The sequence below is a fragment of the Mya arenaria genome, chromosome 2 (assembly GCF_026914265.1).
Source record: "Mya arenaria isolate MELC-2E11 chromosome 2, ASM2691426v1".
Classification (NCBI taxonomy): Eukaryota; Metazoa; Mollusca; class Bivalvia; order Myida; family Myidae; genus Mya; species Mya arenaria.
Window position 1 is genome coordinate 11,881,262 of NC_069123.1, and position 25,351 is coordinate 11,906,612.

The following is a 25,351-nucleotide window of genomic DNA, read 5'->3' on the forward strand; positions in this document are numbered from 1 at the left end:
ATATACTGCAGAATGAAAAAGAGAAGATAAATCATAAAGAATCACAATAATCGTTACATACTTTTGAATATCGAGTTCTCTGCATCTGTATCCCAATAGGAGGGAGCATCAGTTTTCTCCTCCACCAATACAGGAAATGGTCCTGTTAAAAAGGAAAAAAAAGTGTTAACATAATTATATATCAAACTGACTGAAAAAAGTTGACTTAAAACAAGCACAGCACACAGGAGCTTGTAATGTTATACAGTCATTCGGTCTTTAGTCAGCAATATACAACCAGGTTTCTGTTACAAAATCAAGCTTCTTTATTGTGGTTTTGCTCTGAAAACACATATACAAGACAACTAGATTTAGCCACTCAGATATATTTTTTTACATTTAGTAAATATTTTCAATACCTTTTTTCAAATATAATTATGTGGAAAGTGTCGGTCGGGTCAAGAAGCTTAAAATTCCAGTTGTAATGAAGTATGATGGCACAGGAAAAGTCCGGAAACAGACAGTGATATATCGGACAACTCATTTTTTATACAACGGCTGACATGGCGTTATTTGTACTTAACACTTAAATTTTGGTGTTGTTATAAATATTCCTTTTCAAAAAAAATCCGAAAAGAAAAATGCAAGAATCTGTTGATGGAGAATATATTGCGCCATATATATATTTGACAGTTTTAATGCTTTCTACACAAGGATAGTCCATTTTGCAACCAAACACTCACAATTAATAAATATGACTTAATAAAAATGAAAAAACCAATATACACTTAAAAATGTCAATACGACAAAACAAACATGAATAATCCGATATACTCTTTAAAAATTGTCATCCAGCACCACATTCATGAACTCATTTCTACAATGAAAGTTAAACAATCAATCATTTTAAGCTTTAGGGCCATGGGTGCAGGCATTGTCAAGTTATCACACAGACAAGCTTTTTGCGTTCAAGGTAACTGTGACATTGAACTTTGACCCGATGACCCCTTCCACATATATTAAAAGGTGTCATCTACAGTTAAGGCCCAACCCCCAAGTCAAATGTGATGATCATAGGTCCAGGCTTTGTTGAGATATCTCTGGGAGAAGCTTTGTTAACCTTTTTGTGATCTTTGACCCAATGAAATCAAAATCAAGAGGAATCATGAGACTGCTGGTCAGGCCCAACCTTCATGCCAATTTGATGGTCCATGAATTGTTGTGTTTGACTTCAAGGTCACTGTGACCTTTGACCTTTGACTTGAAGACCCCCAAAATCAATAGGGGTCATCTACTGGTCAGACCCCACCTCCAAGTCAAGATTGAGGGCCATGGGTGCAGGCATCAAATTGCCAATCGGACAACCATGTATCATTAAAGGTCACTGTGACCTTAACCTTTGACCCGATGACCCCAGCCTCCATGTAAATTTTGACGACCATAGGTCTAGGCATTGTTGATTAATCACTCGGACAACCCGTGCCAAAAAAAAGCTCAGCTTTCTAAAAAGCGCAGCTTTAGCTTAGCTAAAGCTATGCTTTTCAAAAAGCTGCGTTTTTTTAGCTAAGCTATTTTGAAAAAGCTTAGCAAAAGCTGTGTTTTTTATAGAAAGGTTAGCAAAAGCTGTGCTTTTTAATAATAGCTTAGCTAAAGCTATGTTTTTTTTCTCTAAATAGCTGCGCTTTTTCTTCAAAGCTGCGCTTTTTAAAAAAGAGCTGCACAAAAGCTATGTTCTTTTTCTCTAAAAGCTGAGTTTTTTCTTCTAAGCTGCGCTTTTTGTTTATGAAGATGCGTTTTTTAAATCAAAGCTTAGCTAAAGCTGCGTCTTTTGACTAGGTAAAAGATTGCCTCTTATAAAAGCTGCGTCTTTTTCATATTAGCTGCGTCTTTTCCAAAATTAAAGTTGGGTTAGTATTTCTTTAAAAGACTAAGCTTTTCAAACAAAAGACTAAGCTTATCAAACAAAAGACTAAGCTTTTGGAGAAAAACAAAGGTTTATATTGTGAAATTCACTTTTCAAAATTTTCTTATTTATTTATAACACAGTTAAATAGAAATTCCAAATATTTTTTTGTGTTTTTTTTTTATTCAGGTGTCTGAAAATATATCATTTTCCTAAAATCCTTTAAATTGTTTTGAAAATGTGTCCCATCTCGTCAGGTCCTGATTATTCTATTTTATTTTTTTTTATTTTAAACTAAAATTGAATCCATTTTGGTCAAGTTATTTTTTGTCTCTGTACATGCTGATTCGATTTAAAATAAGACAATTTTTGGCTGTCTTTGGCATTTAACCAGTGCCATTAAACTGGGTTTATGTTTAAACTTTTTGCTACTCAGAGCTAGTTTCTGTAGTTTTTGGCATAAATATTTTGGCAGGAACAGAAGATACATCTTTTTTTATTGGCATCCCTTTTAAAAGTGTATCTTTAGTTTTATTGATAATCTACTGTCATTAAAGAGTGCATTTAAAGTGTATCTTTTTACTAAGAAGTGCATCTTTTAGTTTAGGTAAAAAAAGTAGTATCTTTGTGTAATAAAGTAAACATTTATGAAATTACACACATAAATACAAGAATATGAATCAATCAAAAATCAATTAATCAATCAACCAGTAAATAAGCATTTTATTATTGATCAATATACCTTCAAACTAAAATAAAATAAAATAATGAAATAAAAAGAAAGCTTATTTTAAAAATCAAAAATGTATTATAATTTCTTATTTAAATCAAAAGAACACATTTTACTTATAGGCAAGAATCACTTGCATGTAATAATAACATTTATAGATTTATCATTCCTTAAATTTCTTGTAATGCCACTACCAAATTCTTTGTCATTTCCTTTCCAATCTTACAACATGCATGATAAGCCTGATCTTATCTGATTGTACCAAGGACCAATTAAATCTCAGCATTTAGGGAGCCAATTTCAAATCAAAGCTACTGGTAGCCATTTTGTTGGGATTTCATTAAAATAATTTTGATGATGTTTTAATTAATAAATGAATTCACACCAATTAAAACAAATTAATAGTAAAGGTATTAGTGAAGTAAAATAATGATCATTAGATCAGGTAAATATGAACTATGATTAGAAACATGACATACCACTATTGGATGATTTGTGATAAACTGACATGTGAAAGCACTCAGGTCATGGTATGTATTCTTTATTTCAGTTGTTAATTTCACTGTTATGACACTTGACTACTTGTTGGACTTTTATTTGTCAACTTTCAATCTAGTGCACATATTTTGATAAATAACAATGCTGTTGTAGATAGTAGATGGATGTAGGATTATTGGTCCCAGATAGCGTAAATCAACTATCAATATGCACTTGTTTTCATCCTTATATATATGTTAATATCATATTAACATATTAAGCTGAAATTGCCATACATATGCACACTAGCACCTTTGAAGCTATACAAATGATTACAGTGTTGGTTTTGGAGGGGTCATAAAACTGCCATCTGCCACATGGCTTACCAGTTATTGGAAACTGGCCAAATTGGGTCAATCAATTTAAGTTAAGTACTGATAAAGTCATTACTTATTTAAAATATGATACCCTGTTTTATTCCAGAGCTGTCAGGAATCTCTAGATTTGACAAAAATATAACAAAAGATCCTTGAGACTGTCATTTTCAAATTTGTAGCTTTAACAGTTTCATGATTTTCTATCAATTATTTTTGCCACTGAGTAAAAGGTTATTTTATTATTGCTAAATTTGACAAATGTGTACTTGTTTGTCTGTCTGTAAATATATTATGTCCAGTTACAAGGTGTCATGTTAAATTAAATATGAAATAATAAAAATATATGTTACACAAACTCATGTTTAGGAAATTTAAATTAAGCAAAATGTGTATGTATTTATTCAAATGTGTTCTATTTTTGATGGTTCAATATATTTATATATATATATATATATATATATATATATATATATATATATATATATATATATATAAATATTTTTGTAAAAATGGACACTTTTAATGCAGGTAAAATGCACCTGAGTGAATTTGTGCTCTTTTTTAACACAGAAAAATACACTTTAAACACAGCTTTTTTCATAAAATTTGGGTGCAAAAGATTCCCTTTCAATCAGTCAAAAGGAAGTGTGTTTTAAGCACTTCTTTACTGAAGTGTGTTTAACTGCGTTTTTAACACCAAAATGCGCACTTAAAACGCAGTTGAGTGCGTCTTTTTCTGGAAGCGTGTTTTTGAAGGTAATTTTTAGTTGCTTTTTGGAGATAAAAAAACGCAGTTTTTCCCCCGCACCTTTTAGTGCCCTTTTGCACAGAAGTGCGTTTTGAGTGCGTTATTTTACCAAAAAAAACATGGTTTAAACACACTTAGTGCATTTTTTTTCTTTTAGTTCGTTTTAAACGTATTTTTTTTGTTAAAAAACGCATTTTAGATACACTTAAGTGCGTTTTTAGTGCGTTTTTTTGTAAAACCTTTTCTTCACCTGTGGTATTTTTCATGAAAAAAGGAGCTACGTTTTTTTTTAAAAAAGCTGCGCTAAATTAGCTAAGCTATTTGAAAAGCTTCATCATAAAGCTAAGCTTTTGGGCCATTCACCATAAAGCTGCGCTTTTCATAATTAGCTAAGCTATTTTAGAAAAAGCTAAGCTTTTGGGCCAATGCCACCATAAAGCTGCGCTTTTCATAATTAGCTAAGCTATTTTAGAAAAAGCTAAGCTTTTGGGCCAATACCGCCATAAAGCTGCGCTTTTCATAATTAGCTAAGCTATTTTAGATAAAAAAGCTAAGCTTTTTGGCCAATACCGCCAAAAAGCTGAGCTTTTCATAATTAGCTAAGCTATTTCAGAAAAAGCGCAGCTCCATCAAAAAGCTAAGCTTTTGGGCCAATACCGCAATAAAGCTGCGCTTTTAATAATTAGCTAAGCTATTTTAGAAAAAGCTAAGCTTTTGGGCCAATACCGCAATAAAGCTGCGCTTTTCATAATTAGCTAAGCTATTTTAGAAAAAGCTAAGCTTTTGGGCCAATACCGCCATAAAGCTGCGCTTTTCATAATTAGCTAAGCTATTTTAGAAAAAGCTAAGCTTTTGGGCCAATACCGCCATAAAGTTGCGCTTTTCATAAAAATAGCTTAGCTATTTTGCCCAGTATCACCAAGAGCTGAGCTTTTTTAAGAAATTAGCTAAGCTATTTTGGCAAAAAAGCATAGCTTTAGCGCAGCAGCTGTGTTTTTTTTCCAGAAAGCTGCGTTTTTTATATAAAAAAAAAGCTGCGCTTTTTCGGGCCAATACCGCTAAGCTTTTAGCTATGCTTTTAGCTATGCTTTTAGCTGTGCTTTTAGCTCAGCTTTTAGCTTAGCTTTAGCGAACCTTTTTTGGCACGGGAAGCTTTAAAATCCTTTTACCATTTAAGGTCACTGTGACCTTGACCTTTGACCCGATGACCTCATATTCCTCTACTGGTCATGCCCTATCTCCATGTCAAGTTTGATGACCATATGTCAAGGAATTGTTGAGTTATCACCCCGACAAGCTTTGGTCTACCGACGGACGGACGGACGGACGGACGGATCGACCGACCGACATGTTCAAAGCAATATATATATACCCCTCTTATTCGAAGGGGGGCATAAATATCAATGAGTAGGTGTGCAAACTAAATTGTTTGAAGTCAGTTATTAAGCTAAGTGTGAACTGACTTTAATATTGTGCAAACTTAATTATTTGAAGTCAGTAATTAAGCTAAGTGTGAACCCTTTGAAGTCAGTTATTAAGATAAGTATGAACCCACTTTAATCTTTCTACGAAGGATTATTGCACAATGTGATAATTTAGATGCCTTATCATCTCTAATTAATAAGTCTTTAATATGTGCAAATTATATTTTATATTTTAAAACATTTTAATTATCAACAAATGCTGTTGTTTGATTAGCAATTACTGGGTATGTAAATTTCATACAAATATCTTAAAAATATTATAACTTACCTTCAAATATACATTTAAATAAAAAGGAGTGGTGGCTATTTGACCAAATTGGGGCGTTTTGACCAAATTGGGGGCGTTTTAACCATTTTTTTCCAAGTGAGGGCTATTGACCAAAATGGGGCCTATTTGGCTCAATGGTCCAAGTAATTGTATGACGGAATTTTTTTACGATTTTTGATATGGCAAATCCTTCACGTACAAATTCTTTTGTATGTATGAAAAGTGGGTAGTTATTTGGGATTCCGGGTTAAGGCATATTGCGTCTATAAATTATCATAAAAATAAGAAATATTACCAGATAATGTTAATTTAAATTAGTTCCGTACACAAAAAATATCCAACGAATAATTATGAGTTTGAACGGTTTTCTTCATTTCATTCTGTCAAAACATAGCAATATATACATGAAGGGCACCTGCAAGGCTTTAGGGCACAATTTTAAAACAATCGGATTCCGATGGCCAAGTTGTTATGATTGTACATGTATTTGTGAGGTCTATTTGAAGCTTGTCGGTGGTGGCAGCGTTATTACGATTGGGTTAAGTTGTTCCGCTTGGCATAATTGTTGTGTGTGTCAGTCAACCTACGTTTTATTTGAAAGGTAAATAATGTGTTAAAATCATGACATTTGTGTTTTAATGCATCAAATGCTTGTTTTGTGCAAAATAACTCTTCACTTACATGGTAAAATATGAATATAAACCTTTATGATCAATTTCAGCCATAAAACTCCACTTAATACACTTTCAGTATTTTTCAAAACACCCTTGTTTTTTTTGTACCAACCAGTTTAGACGTACGGGATTGGAAGAATCCTGTATAACATGTCTATTATTTTAGACTATTTGCCTTAAAATGGCTAGTTGACCAGGTAGCTACAATAATGAGCGATCAGGGATACTTTTTTATTATTTTGACATTTCATGTGTATCCCTGTTGACCAGGTTGCTACAATAATGAGCGATCAGGGATACTTTTTTATTATTTTGACATTTCATGTGTATCCCTGTAACGCTACAACTCTCTACCATTTAACACTGGGCGAAACAATATATAGTAATATTATGCATCGATGTTGAATAATAATGATATAATTGTTCGAAATGTACCTGACAGTGATCTTAACTGGGTTGGATTTGTCGTTAGAGTCGTTATTTTCACATAAATATACTCTGGGTCACGAAATGAGCGTAGCAGTCCACCATTTTTATACATGTTGATTTTTATCGAATAAATTTGTACCCATCCGTCAATGATTGTTAACCCTGTGCGCAGTCACAGTTATCCTCGCTTTTCTATGTATTTTGCAGAGCAACGCAACATAGTTCAAAAATGGTGATACCTAATCATCATCATCATCATCATCATCATCATCATCATCATCATCATCACGAACATCATCATCATCATCATCATCATCATCATTCTGCAGTAGCATCAACAATATAACAATGTACATGAAAAGTTCCTATGCTATATGAACTCTTTCTTTTTAACGTGTCCTTATATATACTTCAACTATAACAATAACTTGAAAGATGTTTTAATAGTTATAAGATAAGTCTCAATGAAAAACGTACATACAAAAAAGTAATGGTTATCAGTCTGCCATAGTCTAAAAATCGTCAAAAATTGGTTGCCGGCCATTTAGGTGGACTAGTTGACCAGGTACCGTTTTAATACAATGATTTTAATTCAGTTAGGGTTAGGGTTGAGGTTTTTATTTTTACGCATGTATAGAATTGAGATGTCAATATATTGTTTTGCATTAATTTGAGACGCGACACTATCACAAGATCATGATATCCGAATCTTTGTTCATCCGATCTCTAGGTACCTCTGCTCATGGTGTTTAAATAGGCAAGGTTTTGCTAAACATGATCATTGAACCGAATGTTTCGTTGATGCCTTTTAAATCACGTTCATCCACCCATGCGATATATTAGTAAGGGCTGCACACGCCAACAATTATTCTTCGTCTTTTGCTGTTTTTGTTGTGTTTGGCATATGTTGCAGGCAACTACTTAGTAGTCCCGTGGTAGCAGTCAACAGTTTACGGCGTTGGAAGTGATCGTTTTACAATAAAAATATTTTGTATGCCCAGGTCGGGGATCCCAAATTTATTTATATACCATTTTCATACAAACTATTTTGACACCTGTGCTTCTTGAGTGACAATGTACTTACTTATGTAATAAACGCCAGAAAACGTTAACGATACAAACGGTTATAGAATACTACAAAACAAGATATGCCACCCCGCAGATCCTGATAAATCGGCGACCACTATCTTAGACATTCAATACGGAAGGCGACGTGCGCGTGACGTAGGGTATGGTGAGACGTAAATTTCAATACCAGAACCAAGCTCCTATCACTCTTGGTTCCGAAGATACCTTCGAGATTAGCTCCCCCTTAGTAGCTATATGGGAGCGCGTTTTGTGTACGAAATGTCGCGAATTTGCGCGTACTTTGACGCTGTTGAAACCAGTCAAAAACTATCATCCCGCACACCCCAAGGGGTGCATCTTGAAGGGTTTAGCGTCCCCTACATGGAAAAATTGGTCCCAGCCTGATCACGTGTAGGGATGCTGAGATATCTTCGAGATTGCCAACCCCATTTTACGGCATTTTGTGCTGCATTTTAGTGTATAAAATAACGTTATAGGCGAATGGAAACGGTCACGTAATAACGACAGCGACGCACCGACGTGCGCGTGACGTAGGGTATGGTGAGACGTAAATTTCAATACCAGAACCAAGCTCCTATCACTCTTGGTTCCGAAGATACCTTCGAGATTAGCTCCCCCTTAGTAGCTATATGGGAGCGCGTTTTGTGTACGAAATGTCGCGAATTTGCGCGTACTTTGACGCTGTTGAAACCAGTCAAAAACTATCATCCCGCACACCCCAAGGGGTGCATCTTGAAGGGTTTAGCGTCCCCTACATGGAAAAATTGGTCCCAGCCTGATCACGTGTAGGGATGCTGAGATATCTTCGAGATTGCCAACCCCATTTTACGGCATTTTGTGCTGCATTTTAGTGTATAAAATAACGTTATAGGCGAATGGAAACGGTCACGTAATAACGACAGCGACGCACCGACGTGCGCGTGACGTAGGGTATGGTGAGACGTAAATTTCAATACCAGAACCAAGCTCCTATCACTCTTGGTTCCGAAGATACCTTCGAGATTAGCTCCCCCTTAGTAGCTATATGGGAGCGCGTTTTGTGTACGAAATGTCGCGAATTTGCGCGTACTTTGACGCTGTTGAAACCAGTCAAAAACTATCATCCCGCACACCCCAAGGGGTGCATCTTGAAGGGTTTAGCGTCCCCTACATGGAAAAATTGGTCCCAGCCTGATCACGTGTAGGGATGCTGAGATATCTTCGAGATTGCCAACCCCATTTTACGGCATTTTGTGCTGCATTTTAGTGTATAAAATAACGTTATAGGCGAATGGAAACGGTCACGTAATAACGCCAGCGATGCACCGACGTGCGCGTGACGTAGGGTATGGTGAGACGTAAATTTCAATACCAGAACCAAGCTCCTATCACTCTTGGTTCCGAAGATACCTTCGAGATTAGCTCCCCCTTAGTAGCTATATGGGAGCGCGTTTTGTGTACGAAATGTCGCGAATTTGCGCGTACTTTGACGCTGTTGAAACCAGTCAAAAACTATCATCCCGCACACCCCAAGGGGTGCATCTTGAAGGGTTTAGCGTCCCCTACATGGAAAAATTGGTCCCAGCCTGATCACGTGTAGGGATGCTGAGATATCTTCGAGATTGCCAACCCCATTTTACGGCATTTTGTGCTGCATTTTAGTGTATAAAATAACGTTATAGGCGAATGGAAACGGTCACGTAATAACGACAGCGACGCACCGACGTGCGCGTGACGTAGGGTATGGTGAGACGTAAATTTCAATACCAGAACCAAGCTCCTATCACTCTTGGTTCCGAAGATACCTTCGAGATTAGCTCCCCCTTAGTAGCTATATGGGAGCGCGTTTTGTGTACGAAATGTCGCGAATTTGCGCGTACTTTGACGCTGTTGAAACCAGTCAAAAACTATCATCCCGCACACCCCAAGGGGTGCATCTTGAAGGGTTTAGCGTCCCCTACATGGAAAAATTGGTCCCAGCCTGATCACGTGTAGGGATGCTGAGATATCTTCGAGATTGCCAACCCCATTTTACGGCATTTTGTGCTGCATTTTAGTGTATAAAATAACGTTATAGGCGAATGGAAACGGTCACGTAATAACGACAGCGATGCACCGACGTGCGCGTGACGTAGGGTATGGTGAGACGTAAATTTCAATACCAGAACCAAGCTCCTATCACTCTTGGTTCCGAAGATACCTTCGAGATTAGCTCCCCCTTAGTAGCTATATGGGAGCGCGTTTTGTGTACGAAATGTCGCGAATTTGCGCGTACTTTGACGCTGTTGAAACCAGTCAAAAACTATCATCCCGCACACCCCAAGGGGTGCATCTTGAAGGGTTTAGCGTCCCCTACATGGAAAAATTGGTCCCAGCCTGATCACGTGTAGGGATGCTGAGATATCTTCGAGATTGCCAACCCCATTTTACGGCATTTTGTGCTGCATTTTAGTGTATAAAATAACGTTATAGGCGAATGGAAACGGTCACGTAATAACGACAGCGATGCACCGACGTGCGCGTGACGTAGGGTATGGTGAGACGTAAATTTCAATACCAGAACCAAGCTCCTATCACTCTTGGTTCCGAAGATACCTTCGAGATTAGCTCCCCCTTAGTAGCTATATGGGAGCGCGTTTTGTGTACGAAATGTCGCGAATTTGCGCGTACTTTGACGCTGTTGAAACCAGTCAAAAACTATCATCCCGCACACCCCAAGGGGTGCATCTTGAAGGGTTTAGCGTCCCCTACATGGAAAAAATTGGTCCCAGCCTGATCACGTGTAGGGATGCTGAGATATCTTCGAGATTGCCAACCCCATTTTACGGCATTTTGTGCTGCATTTTAGTGTATAAAATAACGTTATAGGCGAATGGAAACGGTCACGTAATAACGCCAGCGATGCACCGACGTGCGCGTGACGTAGGGTATGGTGAGACGTAAATTTCAATACCAGAACCAAGCTCCTATCACTCTTGGTTCCGAAGATACCTTCGAGATTAGCTCCCCCTTAGTAGCTATATGGGAGCGCGTTTTGTGTACGAAATGTCGCGAATTTGCGCGTACTTTGACGCTGTTGAAACCAGTCAAAAACTATCATCCCGCACACCCCAAGGGGTGCATCTTGAAGGGTTTAGCGTCCCCTACATGGAAAAATTGGTCCCAGCCTGATCACGTGTAGGGATGCTGAGATATCTTCGAGATTGCCAACCCCATTTTACGGCATTTTGTGCTGCATTTTAGTGTATAAAATAACGTTATAGGCGAATGGAAACGGTCACGTAATAACGACAGCGATGCACCGACGTGCGCGTGACGTAGGGTATGGTGAGACGTAAATTTCAATACCAGAACCAAGCTCCTATCACTCTTGGTTCCGAAGATACCTTCGAGATTAGCTCCCCCTTAGTAGCTATATGGGAGCGCGTTTTGTGTACGAAATGTCGCGAATTTGCGCGTACTTTGACGCTGTTGAAACCAGTCAAAAACTATCATCCCGCACACCCCAAGGGGTGCATCTTGAAGGGTTTAGCGTCCCCTACATGGAAAAATTGGTCCCAGCCTGATCACGTGTAGGGATGCTGAGATATCTTCGAGATTGCCAACCCCATTTTACGGCATTTTGTGCTGCATTTTAGTGTATAAAATAACGTTATAGGCGAATGGAAACGGTCACGTAATAACGACAGCGATGCACCGACGTGCGCGTGACGTAGGGTATGGTGAGACGTAAATTTCAATACCAGAACCAAGCTCCTATCACTCTTGGTTCCGAAGATACCTTCGAGATTAGCTCCCCCTTAGTAGCTATATGGGAGCGCGTTTTGTGTACGAAATGTCGCGAATTTGCGCGTACTTTGACGCTGTTGAAACCAGTCAAAAACTATCATCCCGCACACCCCAAGGGGTGCATCTTGAAGGGTTTAGCGTCCCCTACATGGAAAAATTGGTCCCAGCCTGATCACGTGTAGGGATGCTGAGATATCTTCGAGATTGCCAACCCCATTTTACGGCATTTTGTGCTGCATTTTAGTGTATAAAATAACGTTATAGGCGAATGGAAACGGTCACGTAATAACGACAGCGATGCACCGACGTGCGCGTGACGTAGGGTATGGTGAGACGTAAATTTCAATACCAGAACCAAGCTCCTATCACTCTTGGTTCCGAAGATACCTTCGAGATTAGCTCCCCCTTAGTAGCTATATGGGAGCGCGTTTTGTGTACGAAATGTCGCGAATTTGCGCGTACTTTGACGCTGTTGAAACCAGTCAAAAACTATCATCCCGCACACCCCAAGGGGTGCATCTTGAAGGGTTTTAGCGTCCCCTACATGGAAAAATTGGTCCCAGCCTGATCACGTGTAGGGATGCTGAGATATCTTCGAGATTGCCAACCCCATTTTACGGCATTTTGTGCTGCATTTTAGTGTATAAAATAACGTTATAGGCGAATGGAAACGGTCACGTAATAACGACAGCGATGCACCGACGTGCGCGTGACGTAGGGTATGGTGAGACGTAAATTTCAATACCAGAACCAAGCTCCTATCACTCTTGGTTCCGAAGATACCTTCGAGATTAGCTCCCCCTTAGTAGCTATATGGGAGCGCGTTTTGTGTACGAAATGTCGCGAATTTGCGCGTACTTTGACGCTGTTGAAACCAGTCAAAAACTATCATCCCGCACACCCCAAGGGGTGCATCTTGAAGGGTTTAGCGTCCCCTACATGGAAAAATTGGTCCCAGCCTGATCACGTGTAGGGATGCTGAGATATCTTCGAGATTGCCAACCCCATTTTTACGGCATTTTGTGCTGCATTTTAGTGTATAAAATAACGTTATAGGCGAATGGAAACGGTCACGTAATAACGACAGCGACGCACCGACGTGCGCGTGACGTAGGGTATGGTGAGACGTAAATTTCAATACCAGAACCAAGCTCCTATCACTCTTGGTTCCGAAGATACCTTCGAGATTAGCTCCCCCTTAGTAGCTATATGGGAGCGCGTTTTGTGTACGAAATGTCGCGAATTTGCGCGTACTTTGACGCTGTTGAAACCAGTCAAAAACTATCATCCCGCACACCCCAAGGGGTGCATCTTGAAGGGTTTAGCGTCCCCTACATGGAAAAATTGGTCCCAGCCTGATCACGTGTAGGGATGCTGAGATATCTTCGAGATTGCCAACCCCATTTTACGGCATTTTGTGCTGCATTTTAGTGTATAAAATAACGTTATAGGCGAATGGAAACGGTCACGTAATAACGCCAGCGATGCACCGACGTGCGCGTGACGTAGGGTATGGTGAGACGTAAATTTCAATACCAGAACCAAGCTCCTATCACTCTTGGTTCCGAAGATACCTTCGAGATTAGCTCCCCCTTAGTAGCTATATGGGAGCGCGTTTTGTGTACGAAATGTCGCGAATTTGCGCGTACTTTGACGCTGTTGAAACCAGTCAAAAACTATCATCCCGCACACCCCAAGGGGTGCATCTTGAAGGGTTTAGCGTCCCCTACATGGAAAAATTGGTCCCAGCCTGATCACGTGTAGGGATGCTGAGATATCTTCGAGATTGCCAACCCCATTTTACGGCATTTTGTGCTGCATTTTAGTGTATAAATAACGTTATAGGCGAATGGAAACGGTCACGTAATAACGACAGCGACGCACCGACGTGCGCGTGACGTAGGGTATGGTGAGACGTAAATTTCAATACCAGAACCAAGCTCCTATCACTCTTGGTTCCGAAGATACCTTCGAGATTAGCTCCCCCTTAGTAGCTATATGGGAGCGCGTTTTGTGTACGAAATGTCGCGAATTTGCGCGTACTTTGACGCTGTTGAAACCAGTCAAAAACTATCATCCCGCACACCCCAAGGGGTGCATCTTGAAGGGTTTAGCGTCCCCTACATGGAAAAATTGGTCCCAGCCTGATCACGTGTAGGGATGCTGAGATATCTTCGAGATTGCCAACCCCATTTTACGGCATTTTGTGCTGCATTTTAGTGTATAAAATAACGTTATAGGCGAATGGAAACGGTCACGTAATAACGACAGCGATGCACCGACGTGCGCGTGACGTAGGGTATGGTGAGACGTAAATTTCAATACCAGAACCAAGCTCCTATCACTCTTGGTTCCGAAGATACCTTCGAGATTAGCTCCCCCTTAGTAGCTATATGGGAGCGCGTTTTGTGTACGAAATGTCGCGAATTTGCGCGTACTTTGACGCTGTTGAAACCAGTCAAAAACTATCATCCCGCACACCCCAAGGGGTGCATCTTGAAGGGTTTAGCGTCCCCTACATGGAAAAATTGGTCCCAGCCTGATCACGTGTAGGGATGCTGAGATATCTTCGAGATTGCCAACCCCATTTTACGGCATTTTGTGCTGCATTTTAGTGTATAAAATAACGTTATAGGCGAATGGAAACGGTCACGTAATAACGACAGCGACGCACCGACGTGCGCGTGACGTAGGGTATGGTGAGACGTAAATTTCAATACCAGAACCAAGCTCCTATCACTCTTGGTTCCGAAGATACCTTCGAGATTAGCTCCCCCTTAGTAGCTATATGGGAGCGCGTTTTGTGTACGAAATGTCGCGAATTTGCGCGTACTTTGACGCTGTTGAAACCAGTCAAAAACTATCATCCCGCACACCCCAAGGGGTGCATCTTGAAGGGTTTAGCGTCCCCTACATGGAAAAATTGGTCCCAGCCTGATCACGTGTAGGGATGCTGAGATATCTTCGAGATTGCCAACCCCATTTTACGGCATTTTGTGCTGCATTTTAGTGTATAAAATAACGTTATAGGCGAATGGAAACGGTCACGTAATAACGCCAGCGATGCACCGACGTGCGCGTGACGTAGGGTATGGTGAGACGTAAATTTCAATACCAGAACCAAGCTCCTATCACTCTTGGTTCCGAAGATACCTTCGAGATTAGCTCCCCCTTAGTAGCTATATGGGAGCGCGTTTTGTGTACGAAATGTCGCGAATTTGCGCGTACTTTGACGCTGTTGAAACCAGTCAAAAACTATCATCCCGCACACCCCAAGGGGTGCATCTTGAAGGGTTTAGCGTCCCCTACATGGAAAAATTGGTCCCAGCCTGATCACGTGTAGGGATGCTGAGATATCTTCGAGATTGCCAACCCCATTTTACGGCATTTTGTGCTGCATTTTAGTGTATAAAATAACGTTATAGGCGAATGGAAACGGTCACGTAATAACGCCAGCGATGCACCGACGTGCGCGTGACGTAGGGTATGGTGAGACGTAAATTTCAATACCAGAACCAAGCTCCTATCACTCTTGGTTCCGAAGATACCTTCGAGATTAGCTCCCCCTTAGTAGCTATATGGGAGCGCGTTTTGTGTACGAAATGTCGCGAATTTGCGCGTACTTTGACGCTGTTGAAACCAGTCAAAAACTATCATCCCGCACACCCCAAGGGGTGCATCTTGAAGGGTTTAGCGTCCCCTACATGGAAAAATTGGTCCCAGCCTGATCACGTGTAGGGATGCTGAGATATCTTCGAGATTGCCAACCCCATTTTACGGCATTTTGTGCTGCATTTTAGTGTATAAAATAACGTTATAGGCGAATGGAAACGGTCACGTAATAACGCCAGCGATGCACCGACGTGCGCGTGACGTAGGGTATGGTGAGACGTAAATTTCAATACCAGAACCAAGCTCCTATCACTCTTGGTTCCGAAGATACCTTCGAGATTAGCTCCCCCTTAGTAGCTATATGGGAGCGCGTTTTGTGTACGAAATGTCGCGAATTTGCGCGTACTTTGACGCTGTTGAAACCAGTCAAAAACTATCATCCCGCACACCCCAAGGGGTGCATCTTGAAGGGTTTAGCGTCCCCTACATGGAAAAATTGGTCCCAGCCTGATCACGTGTAGGGATGCTGAGATATCTTCGAGATTGCCAACCCCATTTTACGGCATTTTGTGCTGCATTTTAGTGTATAAAATAACGTTATAGGCGAATGGAAACGGTCACGTAATAACGCCAGCGATGCACCGACGTGCGCGTGACGTAGGGTATGGTGAGACGTAAATTTCAATACCAGAACCAAGCTCCTATCACTCTTGGTTCCGAAGATACCTTCGAGATTAGCTCCCCCTTAGTAGCTATATGGGAGCGCGTTTTGTGTACGAAATGTCGCGAATTTGCGCGTACTTTGACGCTGTTGAAACCAGTCAAAAACTATCATCCCGCACACCCCAAGGGGTGCATCTTGAAGGGTTTAGCGTCCCCTACATGGAAAAATTGGTCCCAGCCTGATCACGTGTAGGGATGCTGAGATATCTTCGAGATTGCCAACCCCATTTTACGGCATTTTGTGCTGCATTTTAGTGTATAAAATAACGTTATAGGCGAATGGAAACGGTCACGTAATAACGACAGCGACGCACCGACGTGCGCGTGACGTAGGGTATGGTGAGACGTAAATTTCAATACCAGAACCAAGCTCCTATCACTCTTGGTTCCGAAGATACCTTCGAGATTAGCTCCCCCTTAGTAGCTATATGGGAGCGCGTTTTGTGTACGAAATGTCGCGAATTTGCGCGTACTTTGACGCTGTTGAAACCAGTCAAAAACTATCATCCCGCACACCCCAAGGGGTGCATCTTGAAGGGTTTAGCGTCCCCTACATGGAAAAATTGGTCCCAGCCTGATCACGTGTAGGGATGCTGAGATATCTTCGAGATTGCCAACCCCATTTTACGGCATTTTGTGCTGCATTTTAGTGTATAAAATAACGTTATAGGCGAATGGAAACGGTCACGTAATAACGACAGCGACGCACCGACGTGCGCGTGACGTAGGGTATGGTGAGACGTAAATTTCAATACCAGAACCAAGCTCCTATCACTCTTGGTTCCGAAGATACCTTCGAGATTAGCTCCCCCTTAGTAGCTATATGGGAGCGCGTTTTGTGTACGAAATGTCGCGAATTTGCGCGTACTTTGACGCTGTTGAAACCAGTCAAAAACTATCATCCCGCACACCCCAAGGGGTGCATCTTGAAGGGTTTAGCGTCCCCTACATGGAAAAATTGGTCCCAGCCTGATCACGTGTAGGGATGCTGAGATATCTTCGAGATTGCCGACCCCATTTTACGGCATTTTGTGCTGCATTTTAGTGTATAAAATAACGTTATAGGCGAATGGAAACGGTCACGTAATAACGACAGCGATGCACCGACGTGCGCGTGACGTAGGGTATGGTGAGACGTAAATTTCAATACCAGAACCAAGCTCCTATCACTCTTGGTTCCGAAGATACCTTCGAGATTAGCTCCCCCTTAGTAGCTATATGGGAGCGCGTTTTGTGTACGAAATGTCGCGAATTTGCGCGTACTTTGACGCTGTTGAAACCAGTCAAAAACTATCATCCCGCACACCCCAAGGGGTGCATCTTGAAGGGTTTAGCGTCCCCTACATGGAAAAATTGGTCCCAGCCTGATCACGTGTAGGGATGCTGAGATATCTTCGAGATTGCCAACCCCATTTTACGGCATTTTGTGCTGCATTTTAGTGTATAAAATAACGTTATAGGCGAATGGAAACGGTCACGTAATAACGACAGCGATGCACCGACGTGCGCGTGACGTAGGGTATGGTGAGACGTAAATTTCAATACCAGAACCAAGCTCCTATCACTCTTGGTTCCGAAGATACCTTCGAGATTAGCTCCCCCTTAGTAGCTATATGGGAGCGCGTTTTGTGTACGAAATGTCGCGAATTTGCGCGTACTTTGACGCTGTTGAAACCAGTCAAAAACTATCATCCCGCACACCCCAAGGGGTGCATCTTGAAGGGTTTAGCGTCCCCTACATGGAAAAATTGGTCCCAGCCTGATCACGTGTAGGGATGCTGAGATATCTTCGAGATTGCCAACCCCATTTTACGGCATTTTGTGCTGCATTTTAGTGTATAAAATAACGTTATAGGCGAATGGAAACGGTCACGTAATAACGACAGCGATGCACCGACGTGCGCGTGACGTAGGGTATGGTGAGACGTAAATTTCAATACCAGAACCAAGCTCCTATCACTCTTGGTTCCGAAGATACCTTCGAGATTAGCTCCCCCTTAGTAGCTATATGGGAGCGCGTTTTGTGTACGAAATGTCGCGAATTTGCGCGTACTTTGACGCTGTTGAAACCAGTCAAAAACTATCATCCCGCACACCCCAAGGGGTGCATCTTGAAGGGTTTAGCGTCCCCTACATGGAAAAATTGGTCCCAGCCTGATCACGTGTAGGGATGCTGAGATATCTTCGAGATTGCCAACCCCATTTTACGGCATTTTGTGCTGCATTTTAGTGTATAAAATAACGTTATAGGCGAATGGAAACGGTCACGTAATAACGACAGCGACGCACCGACGTGCGCGTGACGTAGGGTATGGTGAGACGTAAATTTCAATACCAGAACCAAGCTCCTATCACTCTTGGTTCCGAAGATACCTTCGAGATTAGCTCCCCCTTAGTAGCTATATGGGAGCGCGTTTTGTGTACGAAATGTCGCGAATTTGCGCGTACTTTGACGCTGTTGAAACCAGTCAAAAACTATCATCCCGCACACCCCAAGGGGTGCATCTTGAAGGGTTTAGCGTCCCCTACATGGAAAAATTGGTCCCAGCCTGATCACGTGTAGGGATGCTGAGATATCTTCGAGATTGCCAACCCCATTTTACGGCATTTTGTGCTGCATTTTAGTGTATAAAATAACGTTATAGGCGAATGGAAACGGTCACGTAATAACGACAGCGACGCACCGACGTGCGCGTGACGTAGGGTATGGTGAGACGTAAATTTCAATACCAGAACCAAGCTCCTATCACTCTTGGTTCCGAAGATACCTTCGAGATTAGCTCCCCCTTAGTAGCTATATGGGAGCGCGTTTTGTGTACGAAATGTCGCGAATTTGCGCGTACTTTGACGCTGTTGAAACCAGTCAAAAACTATCATCCCGCACACCCCAAGGGGTGCATCTTGAAGGGTTTAGCGTCCCCTACATGGAAAAATTGGTCCCAGCCTGATCACGTGTAGGGATGCTGAGATATCTTCGAGATTGCCAACCCCATTTTACGGCATTTTGTGCTGCATTTTAGTGTATAAAATAACGTTATAGGCGAATGGAAACGGTCACGTAATAACGACAGCGACGCACCGACGTGCGCGTGACGTAGGGTATGGTGAGACGTAAATTTCAATACCAGAACCAAGCTCCTATCACTCTTGGTTCCGAAGATACCTTCGAGATTAGCTCCCCCTTAGTAGCTATATGGGAGCGCGTTTTGTGTACGAAATGTCGCGAATTTGCGCGTACTTTGACGCTGTTGAAACCAGTCAAAAACTATCATCCCGCACACCCCAAGGGGTGCATCTTGAAGGGTTTAGCGTCCCCTACATGGAAAAATTGGTCCCAGCCTGATCACGTGTAGGGATGCTGAGATATCTTCGAGATTGCCAACCCCATTTTACGGCATTTTGTGCTGCATTTTAGTGTATAAAATAACGTTATAGGCGAATGGAAACGGTCACGTAATAACGACAGCGATGCACCGACGTGCGCGTGACGTAGGGTATGGTGAGACGTAAATTTCAATACCAGAACCAAGCTCCTATCACTCTTGGTTCCGAAGATACCTTCGAGATTAGCTCCCCCTTAGTAGCTATATGGGAGCGCGTTTTGTGTACGAAATGTCGCGAATTTGCGCGTACTTTGACGCTGTTGAAACCAGTCAAAAACTATCATCCCGCACACCCCAAGGGGTGCATCTTGAAGGGTTTAGCGTCCCCTACATGGAAAAATTGGTCCCAGCCTGATCACGTGTAGGGATGCTGAGATATCTTCGAGATTGCCAACCCCATTTTACGGCATTTTGTGCTGCATTTTAGTGTATAAAATAACGTTATAGGCGAATGGAAACGGTCACGTAATAACGACAGCGATGCACCGACGTGCGCGTGACGTAGGGTATGGTGAGACGTAAATTTCAATACCAGAACCAAGCTCCTATCACTCTTGGTTCCGAAGATACCTTCGAGATTAGCTCCCCCTTAGTAGCTATATGGGAGCGCGTTTTGTGTACGAAATGTCGCGAATTTGCGCGTACTTTGACGCTGTTGAAACCAGTCAAAAACTATCATCCCGCACACCCCAAGGGGTGCATCTTGAAGGGTTTAGCGTCCCCTACATGGAAAAATTGGTCCCAGCCTGATCACGTGTAGGGATGCTGAGATATCTTCGAGATTGCCAACCCCATTTTACGGCATTTTGTGCTGCATTTTAGTGTATAAAATAACGTTATAGGCGAATGGAAACGGTCACGTAATAACGACAGCGACGCACCGACGTGCGCGTGACGTAGGGTATGGTGAGACGTAAATTTCAATACCAGAACCAAGCTCCTATCACTCTTGGTTCCGAAGATACCTTCGAGATTAGCTCCCCCTTAGTAGCTATATGGGAGCGCGTTTTGTGTACGAAATGTCGCGAATTTGCGCGTACTTTGACGCTGTTGAAACCAGTCAAAAACTATCATCCCGCACACCCCAAGGGGTGCATCTTGAAGGGTTTAGCGTCCCCTACATGGAAAAATTGGTCCCAGCCTGATCACGTGTAGGGATGCTGAGATATCTTCGAGATTGCCAACCCCATTTTACGGCATTTTGTGCTGCATTTTAGTGTATAAAATAACGTTATAGGCGAATGGAAACGGTCACGTAATAACGACAGCGACGCACCGACGTGCGCGTGACGTAGGGTATGGTGAGACGTAAATTTCAATACCAGAACCAAGCTCCTATCACTCTTGGTTCCGAAGATACCTTCGAGATTAGCTCCCCCTTAGTAGCTATATGGGAGCGCGTTTTGTGTACGAAATGTCGCGAATTTGCGCGTACTTTGACGCTGTTGAAACCAGTCAAAAACTATCATCCCGCACACCCCAAGGGGTGCATCTTGAAGGGTTTAGCGTCCCCTACATGGAAAAATTGGTCCCAGCCTGATCACGTGTAGGGATGCTGAGATATCTTCGAGATTGCCAACCCCATTTTACGGCATTTTGTGCTGCATTTTAGTGTATAAAATAACGTTATAGGCGAATGGAAACGGTCACGTAATAACGACAGCGACGCACCGACGTGCGCGTGACGTAGGGTATGGTGAGACGTAAATTTCAATACCAGAACCAAGCTCCTATCACTCTTGGTTCCGAAGATACCTTCGAGATTAGCTCCCCCTTAGTAGCTATATGGGAGCGCGTTTTGTGTACGAAATGTCGCGAATTTGCGCGTACTTTGACGCTGTTGAAACCAGTCAAAAACTATCATCCCGCACACCCCAAGGGGTGCATCTTGAAGGGTTTAGCGTCCCCTACATGGAAAAATTGGTCCCAGCCTGATCACGTGTAGGGATGCTGAGATATCTTCGAGATTGCCAACCCCATTTTACGGCATTTTGTGCTGCATTTTAGTGTATAAAATAACGTTATAGGCGAATGGAAACGGTCACGTAATAACGACAGCGACGCACCGACGTGCGCGTGACGTAGGGTATGGTGAGACGTAAATTTCAATACCAGAACCAAGCTCCTATCACTCTTGGTTCCGAAGATACCTTCGAGATTAGCTCCCCCTTAGTAGCTATATGGGAGCGCGTTTTGTGTACGAAATGTCGCGAATTTGCGCGTACTTTGACGCTGTTGAAACCAGTCAAAAACTATCATCCCGCACACCCCAAGGGGTGCATCTTGAAGGGTTTAGCGTCCCCTACATGGAAAAATTGGTCCCAGCCTGATCACGTGTAGGGATGCTGAGATATCTTCGAGATTGCCAACCCCATTTTACGGCATTTTGTGCTGCATTTTAGTGTATAAAATAACGTTATAGGCGAATGGAAACGGTCACGTAATAACGACAGCGACGCACCGACGTGCGCGTGACGTAGGGTATGGTGAGACGTAAATTTCAATACCAGAACCAAGCTCCTATCACTCTTGGTTCCGAAGATACCTTCGAGATTAGCTCCCCCTTAGTAGCTATATGGGAGCGCGTTTTGTGTACGAAATGTCGCGAATTTGCGCGTACTTTGACGCTGTTGAAACCAGTCAAAAACTATCATCCCGCACACCCCAAGGGGTGCATCTTGAAGGGTTTAGCGTCCCCTACATGGAAAAATTGGTCCCAGCCTGATCACGTGTAGGGATGCTGAGATATCTTCGAGATTGCCAACCCCATTTTACGGCATTTTGTGCTGCATTTTAGTGTATAAAATAACGTTATAGGCGAATGGAAACGGTCACGTAATAACGACAGCGACGCACCGACGTGCGCGTGACGTAGGGTATGGTGAGACGTAAATTTCAATACCAGAACCAAGCTCCTATCACTCTTGGTTCCGAAGATACCTTCGAGATTAGCTCCCCCTTAGTAGCTATATGGGAGCGCGTTTTGTGTACGAAATGTCGCGAATTTGCGCGTACTTTGACGCTGTTGAAACCAGTCAAAAACTATCATCCCGCACACCCCAAGGGGTGCATCTTGAAGGGTTTAGCGTCCCCTACATGGAAAAATTGGTCCCAGCCTGATCACGTGTAGGGATGCTGAGATATCTTCGAGATTGCCAACCCCATTTTACGGCATTTTGTGCTGCATTTTAGTGTATAAAATAACGTTATAGGCGAATGGAAACGGTCACGTAATAACGACAGCGACGCACCGACGTGCGCGTGACGTAGGGTATGGTGAGACGTAAATTTCAATACCAGAACCAAGCTCCTATCACTCTTGGTTCCGAAGATACCTTCGAGATTAGCTCCCCCTTAGTAGCTATATGGGAGCGCGTTTTGTGTACGAAATGTCGCGAATTTGCGCGTACTTTGACGCTGTTGAAACCAGTCAAAAACTATCATCCCGCACACCCCAAGGGGTGCATCTTGAAGGGTTTAGCGTCCCCTACATGGAAAAATTGGTCCCAGCCTGATCACGTGTAGGGATGCTGAGATATCTTCGAGATTGCCAACCCCATTTTACGGCATTTTGTGCTGCATTTTAGTGTATAAAATAACGTTATAGGCGAATGGAAACGGTCACGTAATAACGACAGCGACGCACCGACGTGCGCGTGACGTAGGGTATGGTGAGACGTAAATTTCAATACCAGAACCAAGCTCCTATCACTCTTGGTTCCGAAGATACCTTCGAGATTAGCTCCCCCTTAGTAGCTATATGGGAGCGCGTTTTGTGTACGAAATGTCGCGAATTTGCGCGTACTTTGACGCTGTTGAAACCAGTCAAAAACTATCATCCCGCACACCCCAAGGGGTGCATCTTGAAGGGTTTAGCGTCCCCTACATGGAAAAATTGGTCCCAGCCTGATCACGTGTAGGGATGCTGAGATATCTTCGAGATTGCCAACCCCATTTTACGGCATTTTGTGCTGCATTTTAGTGTATAAAATAACGTTATAGGCGAATGGAAACGGTCACGTAATAACGACAGCGACGCACCGACGTGCGCGTGACGTAGGGTATGGTGAGACGTAAATTTCAATACCAGAACCAAGCTCCTATCACTCTTGGTTCCGAAGATACCTTCGAGATTAGCTCCCCCTTAGTAGCTATATGGGAGCGCGTTTTGTGTACGAAATGTCGCGAATTTGCGCGTACTTTGACGCTGTTGAAACCAGTCAAAAACTATCATCCCGCACACCCCAAGGGGTGCATCTTGAAGGGTTTAGCGTCCCCTACATGGAAAAATTGGTCCCAGCCTGATCACGTGTAGGGATGCTGAGATATCTTCGAGATTGCCAACCCCATTTTACGGCATTTTGTGCTGCATTTTAGTGTATAAAATAACGTTATAGGCGAATGGAAACGGTCACGTAATAACGCCAGCGATGCACCGACGTGCGCGTGACGTAGGGTATGGTGAGACGTAAATTTCAATACCAGAACCAAGCTCCTATCACTCTTGGTTCCGAAGATACCTTCGAGATTAGCTCCCCCTTAGTAGCTATATGGGAGCGCGTTTTGTGTACGAAATGTCGCGAATTTGCGCGTACTTTGACGCTGTTGAAACCAGTCAAAAACTATCATCCCGCACACCCCAAGGGGTGCATCTTGAAGGGTTTAGCGTCCCCTACATGGAAAAATTGGTCCCAGCCTGATCACGTGTAGGGATGCTGAGATATCTTCGAGATTGCCAACCCCATTTTACGGCATTTTGTGCTGCATTTTAGTGTATAAAATAACGTTATAGGCGAATGGAAACGGTCACGTAATAACGACAGCGACGCACCGACGTGCGCGTGACGTAGGGTATGGTGAGACGTAAATTTCAATACCAGAACCAAGCTCCTATCACTCTTGGTTCCGAAGATACCTTCGAGATTAGCTCCCCCTTAGTAGCTATATGGGAGCGCGTTTTGTGTACGAAATGTCGCGAATTTGCGCGTACTTTGACGCTGTTGAAACCAGTCAAAAACTATCATCCCGCACACCCCAAGGGGTGCATCTTGAAGGGTTTAGCGTCCCCTACATGGAAAAATTGGTCCCAGCCTGATCACGTGTAGGGATGCTGAGATATCTTCGAGATTGCCAACCCCATTTTACGGCATTTTGTGCTGCATTTTAGTGTATAAAATAACGTTATAGGCGAATGGAAACGGTCACGTAATAACGACAGCGACGCACCGACGTGCGCGTGACGTAGGGTATGGTGAGACGTAAATTTCAATACCAGAACCAAGCTCCTATCACTCTTGGTTCCGAAGATACCTTCGAGATTAGCTCCCCCTTAGTAGCTATATGGGAGCGCGTTTTGTGTACGAAATGTCGCTAATTTGCGCGTACTTTGACGCTGTTGAAACCAGTCAAAAACTATCATCCCGCACACCCCAAGGGGTGCATCTTGAAGGGTTTAGCGTCCCCTACATGGAAAAATTGGTCCCAGCCTGATCACGTGTAGGGATGCTGAGATATCTTCGAGATTGCCAACCCCATTTTACGGCATTTTGTGCTGCATTTTAGTGTATAAAATAACGTTATAGGCGAATGGAAACGGTCACGTAATAACGACAGCGACGCACCGACGTGCGCGTGACGTAGGGTATGGTGAGACGTAAATTTCAATACCAGAACCAAGCTCCTATCACTCTTGGTTCCGAAGATACCT

At 42.6% G+C, this 25,351-nt stretch overlaps 1 long non-coding RNA gene across 6 annotated transcripts in view; it reads right to left on the reverse strand.

Moving 5' to 3' along the window:
* LOC128206678 (uncharacterized) overlaps positions 1-7,981 on the reverse strand; it is a 46,720-nt gene extending 38,739 nt beyond the window's left edge. For all 6 annotated transcript variants that reach the window (XR_008256541.1, XR_008256540.1, XR_008256538.1 and 3 more), the window contains exons 1-2: positions 7,804-7,981; positions 62-142 (exon numbers count right to left, since the gene is read on the reverse strand). This is a non-coding gene — a long non-coding RNA (uncharacterized LOC128206678). The remainder of the gene's footprint in view (positions 1-61; positions 143-7,803) is intronic.
* Positions 7,982-25,351: the final 17,370 nt, after the last annotated feature.